Source organism: Neofelis nebulosa, chromosome 17, assembly GCF_028018385.1.
Source record: "Neofelis nebulosa isolate mNeoNeb1 chromosome 17, mNeoNeb1.pri, whole genome shotgun sequence".
In the NCBI taxonomy this organism is placed as follows: domain Eukaryota; kingdom Metazoa; phylum Chordata; class Mammalia; order Carnivora; family Felidae; genus Neofelis; species Neofelis nebulosa.
This window is the reverse complement of record NC_080798.1, coordinates 32913591-32928289: the sequence shown is the minus strand read 5'-3', so window position 1 is coordinate 32928289 and position 14699 is coordinate 32913591. Positions and strand designations below refer to the sequence as shown.

At 52.9% G+C, this 14699-nt stretch overlaps 1 long non-coding RNA gene across 1 annotated transcript in view; it reads right to left on the bottom strand.

The window, feature by feature from the left end:
• LOC131499222 (uncharacterized) overlaps positions 1-12144 on the bottom strand; it is a 28650-nt gene extending 16506 nt beyond the window's left edge. Inside the window, exon 1 of the long non-coding RNA XR_009255762.1 lies at positions 11230-12144. This is a non-coding gene — a long non-coding RNA (uncharacterized LOC131499222). The remainder of the gene's footprint in view (positions 1-11229) is intronic.
• Positions 12145-14699: the final 2555 nt, after the last annotated feature.

Here is a 14699-nt window from a genome sequence, read left to right as displayed (position 1 = left end):
GAAAAGACCGAGCACATCACATAGGAGCTGACCTGGACCCCCTGACGCCCCTGAGCTGCCAAACCAATACCACTGAGAAGGCACAAGTCAAGAGAGATGAGTTCAATCGGCTGGGCGAGACCCGTCTTCCAGGGTCGACAAGCACGTATTGATGGGTGCTGGGTGCTGAGTACTGTGTTAGGCCCAGAGAGGGGACAGCGAGGCCATCGCAGTTACTTCCCGCCACCACAACATCTGTGCAGCTAAAAAACATCTTGAACCTGCAAATCCCTCTCCATAGGGCTTTCCCAGGGCTGGGCTCCAGGCTCAGAATCTTGTGGTTTGTCCCGGGACAGCTTCTTCCAGTCATTCTGACCTCAGTTTCCATTCGCGGGAAATGAGAAGAGTTGTACCCTCTCGCGGGGTTCCTCCGGGATGGGGGGCTGTAAGAGCTGAACGCACTTGAACAGTTCGTTTCTGAGATGTTTACGACTTGACCACTATAATTATTAGGAAATATCACAGCCCTGGAGCCAGAAGGGCATTGCTGGAACCCTTTTCCTAGTCACGCCTGGTCTCCCGGGAACTGGGCCCACATCCGGGACTCAGGGCCCACGTGGCCCTGGCCGGAGGGCGGGGCGGCCGCGCCCGGGGACCCCACCTCCTCGCACGGGAGGCGCGGCGCAGAAATTAATCCTCTCCATTTGGGGCCCTCGTCTTTATTACCTATTCATCAAAAATTGCCCGGCGTTTGTGCATTTTTCATTACAAGAGTCAACATTTGCCACGTTAATAAAGCAAGGGGCTGCTTTTCTCCTCTCGGAAATAGAATATGTAACGACACGGCCCCTTTGATGTTTCCCAGCCAATACAATATGTATCTCAACGAGGACGGAAGCCGTCCTGTTAAGGGCCAGGCTGCGGAGGCGGGCGCAGTGGTGGAGTGGGGCCTGGGAGGGGTGAGGCAGGTGTCCCAGGAAGAGGCACGGCCAGGCAGGAAGTCGTGACGTCCGAAGGCTACGGGGGGGGGGGGGGGGTGGCGTGGGGTGCCCGAACAGGGGTGCCTTGGGGTGCCCAGAGTGGCAGTGGAGGCGGGCTGCAGGGTCGCTCACGGTGTCTTGGAAGGAGGATGGTCAGGGGGAGGGAAGAAGCCCCTTCCTCTCAGGGTGGCTTGTGCGCGGTCCCCGGGACCGCGGCCGCGAGCGTGGCCTGGGGTGGGGACGTGCAGTGGGATTGTTCATCAAGAGGAGCTGCGTGTCCTGGGCAACGGTGATGCGGGGGCTGCGGGAGACGCTCGGAGAGCCGGCCTGCCCTTCCCCGTCCGGCCGGGGAGAGGCGCCCGTCACGGGCCTGGGATATCCAAGCTGGGCTACAAATCGGGGTGGTCCTGGCAGCTGGGGCGCGAGCAGGGTGGACAGGAGCGGGCCTGGGTCTGGCTCCTCGTGGCTCCAGCCTCGCTCCCAACAGGGTTATTAAACAGCCTCCCCGTCCTCTGTCTAGAAGGCTGCTGAAACCAGTGAGGGCCGTGGACAGTCAGGGTGGAAGGAAGGCGCCCGACAGCTCAGAGAGAGGCAGCGGGCAAGTGAGATCTGGATGGAGTCATTGCCTGAGGCCTCAGCTCGTCACCATGTTGAGCCTCAGTTGTCTCATCTGTAAAACGGAGCCCCTGTTGGGGCACCTGGGCGGCTCCGTCGATGGAGCATCCGACCCTTGGTGTCGGCTCAGCTCAGGATCTCACAGTTCCGTGAGTTCTAGCCGGGCGTCTGGCTGTGGCAGGGATCCTGCTTGGGATTCTCTCCCTCTGCCCCTCCCCTGTCTCTCTCCAAAAAAGTGGAGCTCCTGTTACCCACCCACCCCCTACCCCCGACGCACAAGGGGGTCACGCTTGTCACTCGCACAAGTGACACTTGTCATGCACAAGGGGGTCACTCGAGGTCACGCTACACGGACACCAGGACTGCCTGTCTGCAGCTGAGCCGGGTTCCGGTGTCTGGGTGGCCGGGTGCGAGGGCAGGGCACCTTCCTGACATAGTTGCTGGGAGGAGAACGGGAGCGTCTATCCACGTGGTGTCCCGAGCCCTCCCAGGCCCCAGGCCCAGCCCTGCTCCCAGGGGGCTCCCTCTGTGCAGGGGAGAAAGACAAAGGGGAAATATATATAAAGGGGTGCCGTGGATAGAGGGACTGCATATCCCCCGATTATATCTCCAGCACGGTTACTAAAGCACCCCCTTTTACACTCAAAAGTCTTCTGGTTTGAAAGGCCAGTTCTATACTGGCCTTCACGATGAAGGGAGTTAAAGACAGGATGGGGAAAAGAGTGACCTGTGGGAGCATCGTTAATGGACTAGGAAGGCCGCTCAGAGGATATGATGTTTTCGTTAAGACCTGAGTGGGTTGAGCGTCCGACTGCGGCTCGGGTCATGATCTCGCGGTCTGTGGGTTCTGGCCCTGCGTCGGGCTCTGTGCTGCCAGCTCAGAGCCCGGAGCCTGCTTCGGATTCTGTGTCTCCCTCTCTCTCTCTGCCGCTCTCCTGCTTGCACTCTGCCTTTCTTTCTCAAAAATAAATCAACAGTTAATGAAATAAAATAAAATAAAAAGACCTGAGTGGGAGAAGGAGTCAGCCATGTGACCCTCAGGTGAAGGAGCATCAGGTGAACAGCAAGGGCAAAGGCCCTGAGGCGGCACCGGATGGAGGACCAGGAGGGCCAGTCATGTGACCGAGCAGAGGAGAGAGCGGTACCAGAGGAGGGCCCAGGGGGACCGGGGCCAGATCACAGAAGGCCTGGTGGGTTTAGGACGGAAAATTTCAACTTTGTTCTCTAGGTCAGAAGTCAGTGAGCTTTTTCTGTCGAAGGCCACGCGGTACATAATTTAGACCCTGCAGGCTACAAACTCGACTACTCAACTCTGCCACTGTAGCACAAAGGTGGCCCTACACCGTGTGCAAACAAGCGGAGGAGGCTGTGCTCCGATAAAACTTTAGTTATGAGCACAGGGGGTGGGGCCAGACTTGACCGCGGGCCATAATTTGCCAGCCCTACGCTAGGTAATGGGAGGCCACGGGTGGATATTAAGCCACAGCCTGACCACCGTATGACCTGATCTGGTTTGCGTTGTTAAAGGAATCTCTCCAATCGCGCTGGGGACAACGGGTGGCAGCGGGACAGGAGAGACACCTGCGTGAAAACAAACGCAGACGTCCAGGTAATTGCTGGTGGCGTCTCAGAGAGAAGTGACAGATTCCGGGGAGGGGGGGGGCGTTTGGAAGGGAAGCGTCCCACAAGGGCTCCCGTGGCGCTCTAGCACGGCGAGACGTGGGCCAGACACAAGGTGTGATCATCGGCTCTGTCGCTCTGTGGTCTGTGTCTGCGTCTTCCCGCTCGTCGCCAAAGGGCTGGCTAGTCTGGAAGTCGCCAGGACCACGCAATAAGCTTTGCAGCAATCACTCCTCGGTTCAAATCTCTTACAAAGGCCCAGGCTGCAATTATAAAGCTTCATAGCTGTGCAGCATCCATAAAAGAGGTAATTTTAATATTTGGTTCGACTTCAAAGCAGTAACTTAGAATTATATATACCCCATTAAAATATAATGTTTCCCCCCCCCCCAAACTAATCAAATGGCTAAATCAATTGTTGGTGGATTGCCAGTGGCCTGAGGATCAATGGGAATAGAAAATGTATTCTAGATTTTCCTTGTTACATAGAGTTAGACCGCATATTTTATTAATGTTCATCCTTTAGAGACCAGATTTGTGCATTCGCTAAAATAAACACTCCAATCTTGAGGGCTGGGTTGGCTGGAGCGTAAGGGCAGAGAACACTTCACAAGAAGGCAGCCCCTCCAGAGCCCTGGCGGGGTGATGGGAAGCGCTGGGGGGGCCGGGCGCCAGGGAACGCCGGTCTCGCACGTACTACTCGCGTTCAGTGACTTCGGAATACGTCCTCTGTCTCCTTAGTCTCTCCCATTCGTCAAATGAGGAGTTTGGGCGCGGTGGGCGAAGACGAATAGCTTTTGTGCTAATTGAGCTCAATTAGCAGGCACTGCACGGGGAAGGACTCTGACACCACGGCGGGGCACGGAGGGAGGGAGTGCTGCAGTCGATTAGTAATGTCTGCCAGGAGCCAGGGCCAGGCATCCTGCAAGCTAGCTGTTTGGGATTCTGGGCTCATTGAATTCTAAGGTCCCCTCTGCTTCTCGCGGGTTGAGTAAGGGTCGCCGAGTCTGAGCAGAGGGTCTCGTTTAGGACCGGGAGGATCTTCTCCAGCCCCTCTGTAAAAGGTTCCTCACCTGCCCCGTGGCTAGCTTTGGCTGGACTGGAATAAGAGATGCCATGCTCCGTGTCCAATAGGCCAGTTGCCAAATCTCGGTGATGCTACTTTCCACCAAGAACTGTGGCTTCAAAGAGTCATAGGCCACGGCTGCAGCTTCACATGAGCAGGGACTCTGCAGAAGGACATTCTATTTAAGGGACAGACAACTACCATAAAGCAGGAGGGGGCCCCGTGTCTCCTTGAGTTTTCCATCCACACCAGGGAGAGGCTAATCAAGAGAGTAGGACACTCCCCTTATCTCCTGAGCAGAGGCTCTCTCTTTCCTTGTTGAGCTATCTGTCACCTGCTCCTTGGCAGCTGCCCCGTTTGGTGGCCAGCAACAGAAACAGACATCAGCAACAAAGGACTGGATTGGAAAGTTGTAGGGAAAGGCTCCTTGGGGTTGACGGGGAGGCTGGGGAAGTGGTTCCGGAAAAGGTGGCCCTAGAGTTCAGGGTACAGAGATGGATCGGTCACGTGGGGCCCTGCCCTTGTGGGGTTTTCCGCTCAACTTTCTGTGTCCTGGGAGAAAGGCCGTCGGTTGAACAACCCCCGTGCTTTCTTCTTGGCGGGGGACCACAAGAGGACCTGATTTACAGACCGACACAGTGGAGGAGACACAATAACCCACAGGAGGACGGGAGGAGGGGACAACGGAGGTCAGGTGGTTCAAACCAGAACACGTCTGGAGTAACAGCCTTGCAAATGCTTCGGTCTCAGCAGCCGACCTGGGCTTCCTCCAGCCTTGACCAAGGGTCAGCCGGATCCGCTGTTTCCTGATGCAGAACCTGGGTCTCCAGCCACACCCACTGTGCTCGTTTCCTGTGGCTCCTGTGACAAATTACCCTCAACAGGGTGGCCTCAAACAATAGAAAAGTTATCTTCTCGCTGTTCTGGAGGCCAGAGGTCCAGATTTAAGGTGTCCTCCGGAGGCACCAGGGAGGGTCCGTTCTTTGCCTCTCTTCCACCTTCTGGTGACTGTTGACATTTCTTGACTTGTGGCTGCATTGCCTCTGGGACCACATTGCCTTCTCCGCTTTGGTCTGTCTTCTCTCTTGTTTGTGTCAAAGCTCGCTCTGCCTTTCTCTTACACAGACACTTGCCATTGGTGTTAGGGCCCGTCCAGATTATCCAGGAAGACCGCTATCGCTCACGATTTCTCACTTAATCATATCGACAAAGACCCCTTTTTCCAAACAGCGTCACATTCTCAGGTTCTAGAGGCTAGGACGGGGACAGATCTCTTGGGCAGCCACCACTCAGCCCACCGCTCTTACGTCAACGTCATTCTTGCCTGTGATCTGTCTACTTCTCCCGTGACGCTGGCCGTAGAGGGCATTTCTTTCCCTTTTCCTAAAATTCTTTTTGTGCATTTTCTTTTTAGGGTACACGTGTTTTGCTAGAGTTTACAAATGTCCAGAGTTCTTATTATGTGCTGGGCATTTTTATGTGCGAGATTGATTTTGACCCTTATAGCTCTTCGAGAAAGAGAAAGGCTCCCTATTCTACTCCCTGTGGCTTCAGAGGGTACATGAAATGGGAGGGAGCTGGGATTTGGACCCAGGCCACTCCAGCTGGCGGGCTCGTCCGCTTTCCACCGTAACCAACTTCTGTTTGACTTAACCCTTACGGTTTCTTTTCGGCTGTTTCTCTAGGAAATCTCCTAAGGACTGGGGAAGAGAACATTATGAGTGGCACCTCTTGACGTCCTACCTAAAATTGTCCCTTCCTGCTACAAGACGGCCTGCCTTTGCAGGTGGAGCCGGAACGTGTGGAGTCTCTCCCTCTCGCAGTGAGTTCAAGGGCGTCCCAGATTCCCCTGAAAGGTCTTTGGGGCCAACAACTGCATTTCTGGGTGGTCCGCCAGAACTGATCCGGAAAAGTGGGAGCCTGGAACTTCTATTGAAGGCTGGCCCTCCTCCCAGTCCTGAGGGGCTGAATTACATACCTCGGGTTCCCCCTCTGTGCTGCAAGCAGGACTGCATGACTAAACTCTGTCTGTGCCTGGATTTGTGGCCCTAAACTGTGTATTCGCTCCCTACGCAGAGTTCTCTTACCAGTCATTGCACTTGGAGGTGGAAGCTTTGGGGTACTCTGGACCCGGGAGCCCCGTGGATGGTGGAAGCAGAAGAGGTTGAGGGTGCAAAGCCAAAAGACCTTTCCAGAACTGGAATTTGCCCAACATCGGGGCAGCGGCTTCCCTTAGAGCTTGGAACTCTATTGTGTGTGCTGATGTAGTTAAATCTTTGTGTATTATAGATAGGGAAACTGAGGCCCAAGGAAGGGCAGAGACCTTCCCCGAGCCCCACAGAACTCGCATGGCCTGGCTCCCTTCCTGGGTCCTTCCCCCGACGGGCTGCATTGAGCAGCGGATGGCCCAGATAGGCAGGAGCCTGCGCAGACAGCCGGAGAAAGGAGCCCACCAATTAGTCTGGGAAAGTGACAAGCACATGAAAAATGACCAAGAAAAGAAGCCTAGACGTTTCACGAGGAAAATTACACTTCCTCACAGCCTCCAAACGTTCCCCATAAAGTATCCCGGCAAAATCTCTTTGAGAACACACGACCTGTCGGGATTCCTTCACAGGCTACATTTAAGTGTTTTCACCTGGCGAAGAGCGTTGTTTTCCCGCCTGAAAAATAAGAGAGATCAACCTAATGGCGCAAAGGAAACGCCTCCTTCGGAGAAGGGCAGGTGTGTTTGCAGGGACGCGTTCACTCCCTCATCCGTTCTCTCGTCCACTCGTTCGACGAACATTTGCGGGGTCTGATTACGTGCTAAGCACTGAGGATACGACCGTGAACGAGAAACGAGAAACACATAGCCCCAGCTCTGGGGATGGTGGTGATAATGATGCTAACAATGTTCCACTTCCATTAAAGGTGCTCTACCCTTGCCTCCCTCCTTCACTGATGACCTCATCGTAGCTTTGCACCAAGCATGTGAGGCAGGGGCACGTATTAGCCCCTTTTACAGATGGGGAAACGGAGGCACGGAGGTGTTAAGGAATGCTCCCGGGGGGACTCGCTTTGAAGCGACGGAGCCAGGTTTTGACTCAGCCCCTCCGGTCCGATAAGGAAGACGGATGCTAAACAATTTGCTTCCAAAAATAAATACGTTCTTACAAACGGGGATGACTTGTCCAAAAGAGAAAGACAACTCTTTGGAGAGGACGTAACGCCAGGACCTCTTTGCATAGGATTTTGGGGACAAACTTGAAGGGCGAGTGGGAGTTAGTTCAGCAAAGGGGGTGGGGAGAGGGTAGTTTGTGTTGTTTTATCTCATTTTTTAATTTAGTTTTTAAAGTTTATTTTTAAGAGAGAGAGAGAGAAAGAGAGAATCCCAGGGAGGCTCCACACCATCAGTGCAGAGCCCGGTGTGGGGCTCGAACTCATGAACCGTGAGATCATGACCTGAACTGAACGCAGGAGTCAGACACTTAAGCGACTGAGCCAGCCAGGCGCCCCCTGTGTTGTGACTGTTGTTGGTTTTTTGTTTGTTTTTTTTTAAAGAATGCTGAAATCCTTTTTCTCCAGTAGGGTTCCACCCAGCGCCCCATATAATAACTTCGGACAGGGACAGAGCCTGCCCGAGCGAGCCCCAAGGCCCCTCCAAGTCTTCTCCTCTCCTGCCCCTCCACCCGCTGTCTCCCGTCCCCGTCCCGCGGGAACCAGAAGCCCCACGGAACCCAGTGTGGCGCCCGCCAGCGTGGGGACTCGCATTTCAGCCACGGGTGGGTCTGTGCCGGGAACCCCGAACGGTGGCTCTCCGGGCGGAGGTCTGGTGACTGGTCAGCGTCATCTCTCCCCGCCTGAGCCCGGCCCGGGTGCTTTTGCACAGGGGTGGGTAGCGTGAACAGCAAGACAGAGTTTTTAGTGCGGCGGTCGAGTCGCTGCTGCTCCCTGCTCCGTCCTAATCTGGCCCCACTACGTGAGCTTCCCAGATGACCCCCGGCATACCCGCTAGGCTGTGTCACTGGCCACCCTCTCTTTGCTCCCGTCTCCGAGACTCTGCTTTGACCGTCTGTTCCACCTGGAGAGCCACCCGCCTCCCCCCACGTGCCATCCCCATTCACCTCCGTCTTGCCCACCCTGACACGGCACGCAGGACTCGGCCTGACCCCCTGGCCCTGCCCGAACCCCCCCTGGAAGGCAATGCGGGGGGCAACTCAACTGAGACATACACGGGGAGGGACCCACGGGGGTGGAAGGAGCCCAGAGGCCGAAGGCTCCCATTTGTTGACATGCCTCTCTCCAAGGCCGGCTCTGCGACCCTCGGCGAGTCCCCTCCCCTCTGAGAGCCACACTTTTCCCCGGCTCACAGGAGGGCCGACGACTTCGACTCTGCCTTTGCTGGTGGTTCCTGGATACATGCTTGCGGCCTGTTGGGCTCTGTCGGGCAGGGGCCTCGTCTCAAATGCCCATTCCTGTGACTTCTGGACGTGCCCATCGTGGCCAAGAGCCCCTTCTCTGGAAGATTCCCTTCCCACCCACCCACCACCACCCCAGCCAATTTGCTAAAATCAGATGCCTCAACTTCCCCAGGATGACTGCCCTCTGTCCCAAGGCTGGCCTGGCCGTAGGCTGGACTCCTGGAAGCAGCTGTGAGGAAAGACGGCCGGAACCCCACCTGTGAATACTGAGTTGACAAGTGGCAAGAGAGGTTCAGGGCCAGAGTCGCCATCAGGAGGGGGTGCGGCACGAGACTAGGAGGGCACTGGTCAGGGGAGAGCCTGAGAGGAAGACCACACGGCCCCTGAAAGAAAGTGAGGGGGCAGGAGAGCGAGGCGGCTTCCCTCCAGACCTGTCCCCGGATGTTCCCACCCTAAGGCCACTCTCAGGTTCTCAGGTCAAGCCCTCTGCCCAGGTTCCGCCACTGCTCACGTCCCCTTCGCTCCCTACTGTGTCACCGCGAAAGGCCCCGGGGGGGCCAGAAAGGGGCTTGTCTAGGAAATAGCCACAGTTAGCTCTGAACATGGGCTGGGCACCCTTCTATAAGTCCATTCTTGGAACATTCAGTGAGGCAGATACCACATCAGTATCCCCGTTTCACAGGGGAGGAAACTGAGGCACAGAGTGCCACGTGGCTTGCCTCATACGGCAAAAGCCAAAAGAGGGCTGACTCAGGATTCACACCGGAGTTGTCTCCAGGGAGGCTGAACTTAACCCCTATGTTAACCTATCAGCCAACTGTAATCAGCCAGAGAAAGCAACGAAAAAGAGATAGAGAGGTCGGTTCGTTCGCGAGGGGCTCAAAAATAGTCAACAGCCTGACAAGAAACGGGCAGGAGCCTCATGAAGAAGAATACAAAATTGTTCCAGGACACGAAAGGTTTGATTGATACGTACATAATGTTCCCATATGGAAAGATTTAGCGCTATAAAGTTGTCGATCTTGTCTGTTGTGGTTTAGAAATTTGAAACAACTTAAATCGTGGGGCGCCTGGGTGGCTCAGTGCATTAAGCATCTCACTTCGGCTCAGGTCATCATCTCGCGGTTCCTGAGTTCAAGCCCCCGCATCGGGCTCTGTGCCGACAGCTCGGAGCCTGGAGCCTGTTTCGGATTCTGTGTCTCCCTCTCGCTCTGCCCCTCCCTCACTTGCGCTCTGTCTCTGTCTGTCTCTCTCTCTCTCAAAAATAAATAAATCTTAAAAAAAATTTAAAACAACTCCAATCACGAGGGTATTTTTTGAGGACCCTGATAATACGATCCTAAGATGCACCTGGAAAACTTACTGGGTGAGAGGAACCAGGAAGTTTCTGAGAAAAGGGGAATCACTAAGTGGGAATTTGCTCATTACCAAGTTTGGGGACACAACAAAGCCACGGTAAAGCCACAAAACAGCGTGACAGGACACTGGCTTTTGAATAACAGAAAGGCAAGATCTCTACAATTAAACATTTGCTACCTGATAAAGCAGGTGTTTCATGTAAGTGAAGAAAGATATATCACTTCTACCCAAATTAATTCCTAGCGGATTCAATATTTCCGCGTAGCAAATGAAACTGATGTCCTCTCAAAAAAAAAAAAAAATGCATAACCTGAATTTAATCAAAGGGAAACATCAAACAAGTCTGAAGGAGGGCCCTTCTATGAAACGACTGGCCTGGAATCTTCTAGCTGTCAGCAGCCAAGCAGGCGGAGGGACGAGGACGAGCTCTCTCCTCTCGGAACTGGGGAGAAGGACCCAGGGGTGTGGGCGGAGCTTCTGTGGCGTCTGAGACAGAGGGAAGGAGAGATGTTTCAGGAGACGGTGACACCCGCTGAGGGAAACGGACCCTGAAAGAAAGGTTCTGGGAATATGGCCTGTGCCCACCAAGAGGCCCCTCCCATGTCTCCCTCGGTTTTCGGAACCCTTCTCAAGTGACTGCTGATACATCCCTTCATGCAACAGTGGGTAAGCTCAGAAAAACATATTTGTGAAGAATTTCTAATCGTGTCAGGAGAGACGTTAAGTATCGTGTTAAGACGAAACACTGAAGAGTGCTGACTGTGTGCCAGGTACCATCCTAAGTCCCTTTAGGTGTTTTCCCCACACCTACCCCACGAGGCAGGTACCAATGTCCCTTTTTAAATGGGAGGAAACTGAGGCAGCGAACGAGAGGCAAAATGACCCGACCAAAGTCACATGCTGGTACAAGCAAGGGCTGGGATTTCACTACACGTAGCTAAACCCCAGAAACCACACTCTTAGCTACCAACCTGTACCGCCCCCGTAGGAGCCTATACCATGACCAGGAACAAGACTGTAAGGGTGCTCAGAAGGTAAGATTCCAGGTGTTTGGTTCCTGGATGTATGTGTTCTTTGCTGAACTTTTAGACTCTCCAGTGGTAAGTCAGCATCATTCTTACAGTTGGAAAAAGTCCATAATTAAGGGAAAACATTGTACCCACCTTTCTAGGGCATTCTACGGGAACCGGTTCTTGGCCATACTCACCTCCGTCCTCTCTGCAAACCCACGCCACAGGGGTTTGTCCTGTCTTGCCGAGGAGTTCGGTGTCGGCTGAGGGGTCGGCGGGTCAGATCCATCTCTAGGGTCCTCAAGGGAGTGTACAAGTTCAGAGAAAGCAAGTAACTTGCTAAAGTTCACGCAGCAGAACAGGGTTTCGAGCCCAGGTCTTCTGACTCCCAGGCAAGGGCTCACATCTCGGCAACTTAGCTGCCTCTCCTTACTTGAAAACGTTCACCTCCGTGGACCATTCCCAACATCCGGGGCTTCTATGCCTTCCTCTTTGGCATCAGTGCTTGCCTGGCACGCGTTCCAGAAAACACCGCGTGCCTCTCTTGGGAGCATGATAGTCAGGTGAATATCTGCACGCCTGCGATCCAGCTGGTGTAGACAGGAGATCTCCATGCTGGGACTCAGGACCTGTTGGTGTTTCTGACATGGGCTTGCTGTGTGACCGTGACCATGAGCGAGCCACTTCACCCTGAACCTCGAAGTCCTCATGCACACAATGGGAAGTGACAAATCCTCCCAACGGTTCTCTTGGCTCTAAAGCCCTCTCGGTGATAGTACTTCCTTCCTTCCCTGAGGCGCCGAAAGGGCCTACTTCGTTCACAGAGGTGGGAGCATCTTGAAAATTCAAGAATCACACCGTGGCTAAGAGTACTGGCTTTGGAGGCCAACGATTCAAGGGTTGAAATCCCAGCCCCTACTTGTTGGACTTGGGGAAACTTTCTTAAGCTTTCTTCATCCTAGTTTCCTCATATGTCAAAAGGGTATAGTAAAAGCACCTCACTCGTTCTGTTGTGTATATTAAACAATTACTAATTAAAACAACGTCTGGCACCAAAAAGTGCTTAATAAATATTAGCTCTGTTCCAGGAGCCACTGTTATTATAAAAGCCTTTGTTCTTGAAGGATTTCCAGACTCGTGGGGAGACAAGAAGTGCTCTGAAGTACAGTCCGGGGACAATAAGATTGTATGGTATTCAACCTGCATTCGAGAGTGTAGTGCAGGCTGTCAGAGCTATAGAAAGTCGAGAAGTGCCCTAGAAGGGTTGGAGAGGCTTCTTTAAGGAGGACGTCGATGGGGCGGATTTGTTGGGAAAGAGTGGGTTCCAATGACAGGGTGTTGGGGAGAGCCCTATTTCGGGTGAGAGAGGGCGCAGACCAGGCATAGCTTCTCTGGGTCATTCGGATCTTTCATAATTTTTCCTTTGATGTGTTACACTCTGTTCAGGACGAATGTTCAGGACGAACATCTCAGGTTGAAATGTTCAAGACAAATAAGGCAGTTCAGCATCATAGCTTAGACCGTGGGCAGTGAATCAGACCTACTTGGCTAAGAGTCCCAGTGCCGTCACTGGCAAGCTGTGTGATCTTGGTGAAGCTATGTAATCTCTCCGAGATTCACTTTTCCATTCTGTAAAATGGCGATAATCACGGCATTTCGTGATGGGGCCATTGTGAGGATTAAATGAACTGCCTCGAAAAGAAGTTGGTCCCTGCTAAGTGCTGTCCTTAGTATATATATCTTTTTTTTTTTTTTAATGTTTATTTTTGACAGAGAGAGAGAGAGAGAGAGAGCACGAGCGGGGGAGTGGCAGAGACAGAGGGAGACACAGAATCTGAAGCGGGCTCCGGGCTCCGAGCTGTCAGCACAGAGCCCGACGCGGGGCTCGAACTCATGGACCGTGAGATCCTGACCTGAGCCGAAGTTGGACACTCAACCGACTGAGCCACCCAGGCGCCCCAGCATATATATCTTCAGTGCTGGAAACTTGTGGGTAACGTGGTCTGTGCGAGAAAGACAGCTTCTGCCTGGGAATTGTGCATAAGCCAAAGGAAAAATGATCTATGCTGCATCCAGATTTCCCAAGCTGTGGGATGGCCCTACACGTGAACAAAATGGATCCCAGAACAGTGCTACTCAAAGTGTGGTCCATGCTCCCACACCAGCTGATAAACTCTTTGTAAGAGATCTGTGATGAGACAGCTATACAGGTTGAGAGCAAAAGTTTTGAAATTCTCATAGCAATTTTACTTTGCTCTGACATCCAAATGCATGCTTGATAGACTTGTCTCATTGATCAGGGCGTAGATCAGTTCCATTACTGTTGAATTTGCATGATAAGTTGCATGTGGTTCCAGCTGCATACCAGTTATGTGTCAATCCATGATGGATTGAAATTATTTAAAAATGGTCCTTTGCAACAGAGAGTTTGCAAAACACTGTTTTATAGGCAGGAAGAGAACTTTAATTTTGAGTGGGCAAATGTATCAGGCAGGGTCCACCAGGAAGACTAAAAATGCCCTACATAGTTCAAATATAGAGAATTTAAAATTTTTTAAGGTTTATTTATTTTTGAGAGAGCAGGGAGGGGCAGAGAGAGAGGGAGACAGAAGATCCAAAGTGGGTTCCGTGCTGACAGCAGAGAGCCCAAGGCGGGGCTCATACTCACAAACTGTGAGATATGACCTAAGCCGAAGTTGGACGCTCAACCGACTGAGCCACCCAGGCGCCCCAAACATGGATAATTTAATAGAGGGGATTGATCACACAGAAGATCTGAGAAGCCAAACAAGGGATGATGATACAACCCAGACCTTGGCTACATCAGGAAGCTGCTACCACTCCTGGAGCTAAAGAGAAAACGGGGTCGTGTGTTGCAACCAACAACAAGATTCAGGTTGTCCAGAAGGAGCAAGACCCACGGCTGGGTTTCCCACCAGGAATCAGAGCTGTGGAAGACACCTAGACACTGCCATAGATACCACAAGAGAAACTGGAGAGAGAAAGAGATATACCCTGGCTTTCTTCCTCCTTCCATCCCCCATCATTCTGCCAGAGCCTTCCATTGGTTGAACCCAGAAACCATTTTGCGAGGGAGCTTGGCAACACAGAGAAGTGAATGGATCTGAGGGCAAATAAGCCAATGACTGTTATGGAGTAAGAAACTGGCCAGACAGACATGATGTCCAGTTGATTTCTTCTGACCATGCTGGTGGTGGTTGTGGATTAGGACTCCTCACCAACCCTCTGTCCCTGGGCATTGAGAAGATCAAGTAAGATGATGCTCACTCGGGACTCCTGGAGTTTGGAGGGGTGGGGCGGGGGGGGGGGGGGGATGGAATTTCCGTACCACCAGCCCCAAGGGCAGGATTAAGAAGCACGATGAAAGTCCGTTTCTCTAGATTATTTCCCCTCCAACCTCTCTCTTGTAACTTCCTAGTGGGGGATGGGGGGAGAACCCATGAAGGCTGTGATGTCTTCCACTTTTTAAATGGAGCTGTTAGAGCCAAAAGATGTGTGCCTTGCGGAGATTTAGGAGAACTTCTTAGAAGACGGAGAAAGAATTCTAAGAAAAAGTTAAAACAAAGCAAAAAGCAAGAGGTTGGGAGAGCAGAACACTTGTAAAAAGAACCTGCCAGGCTGGGATGCGGGGAGAAAATTGATATTA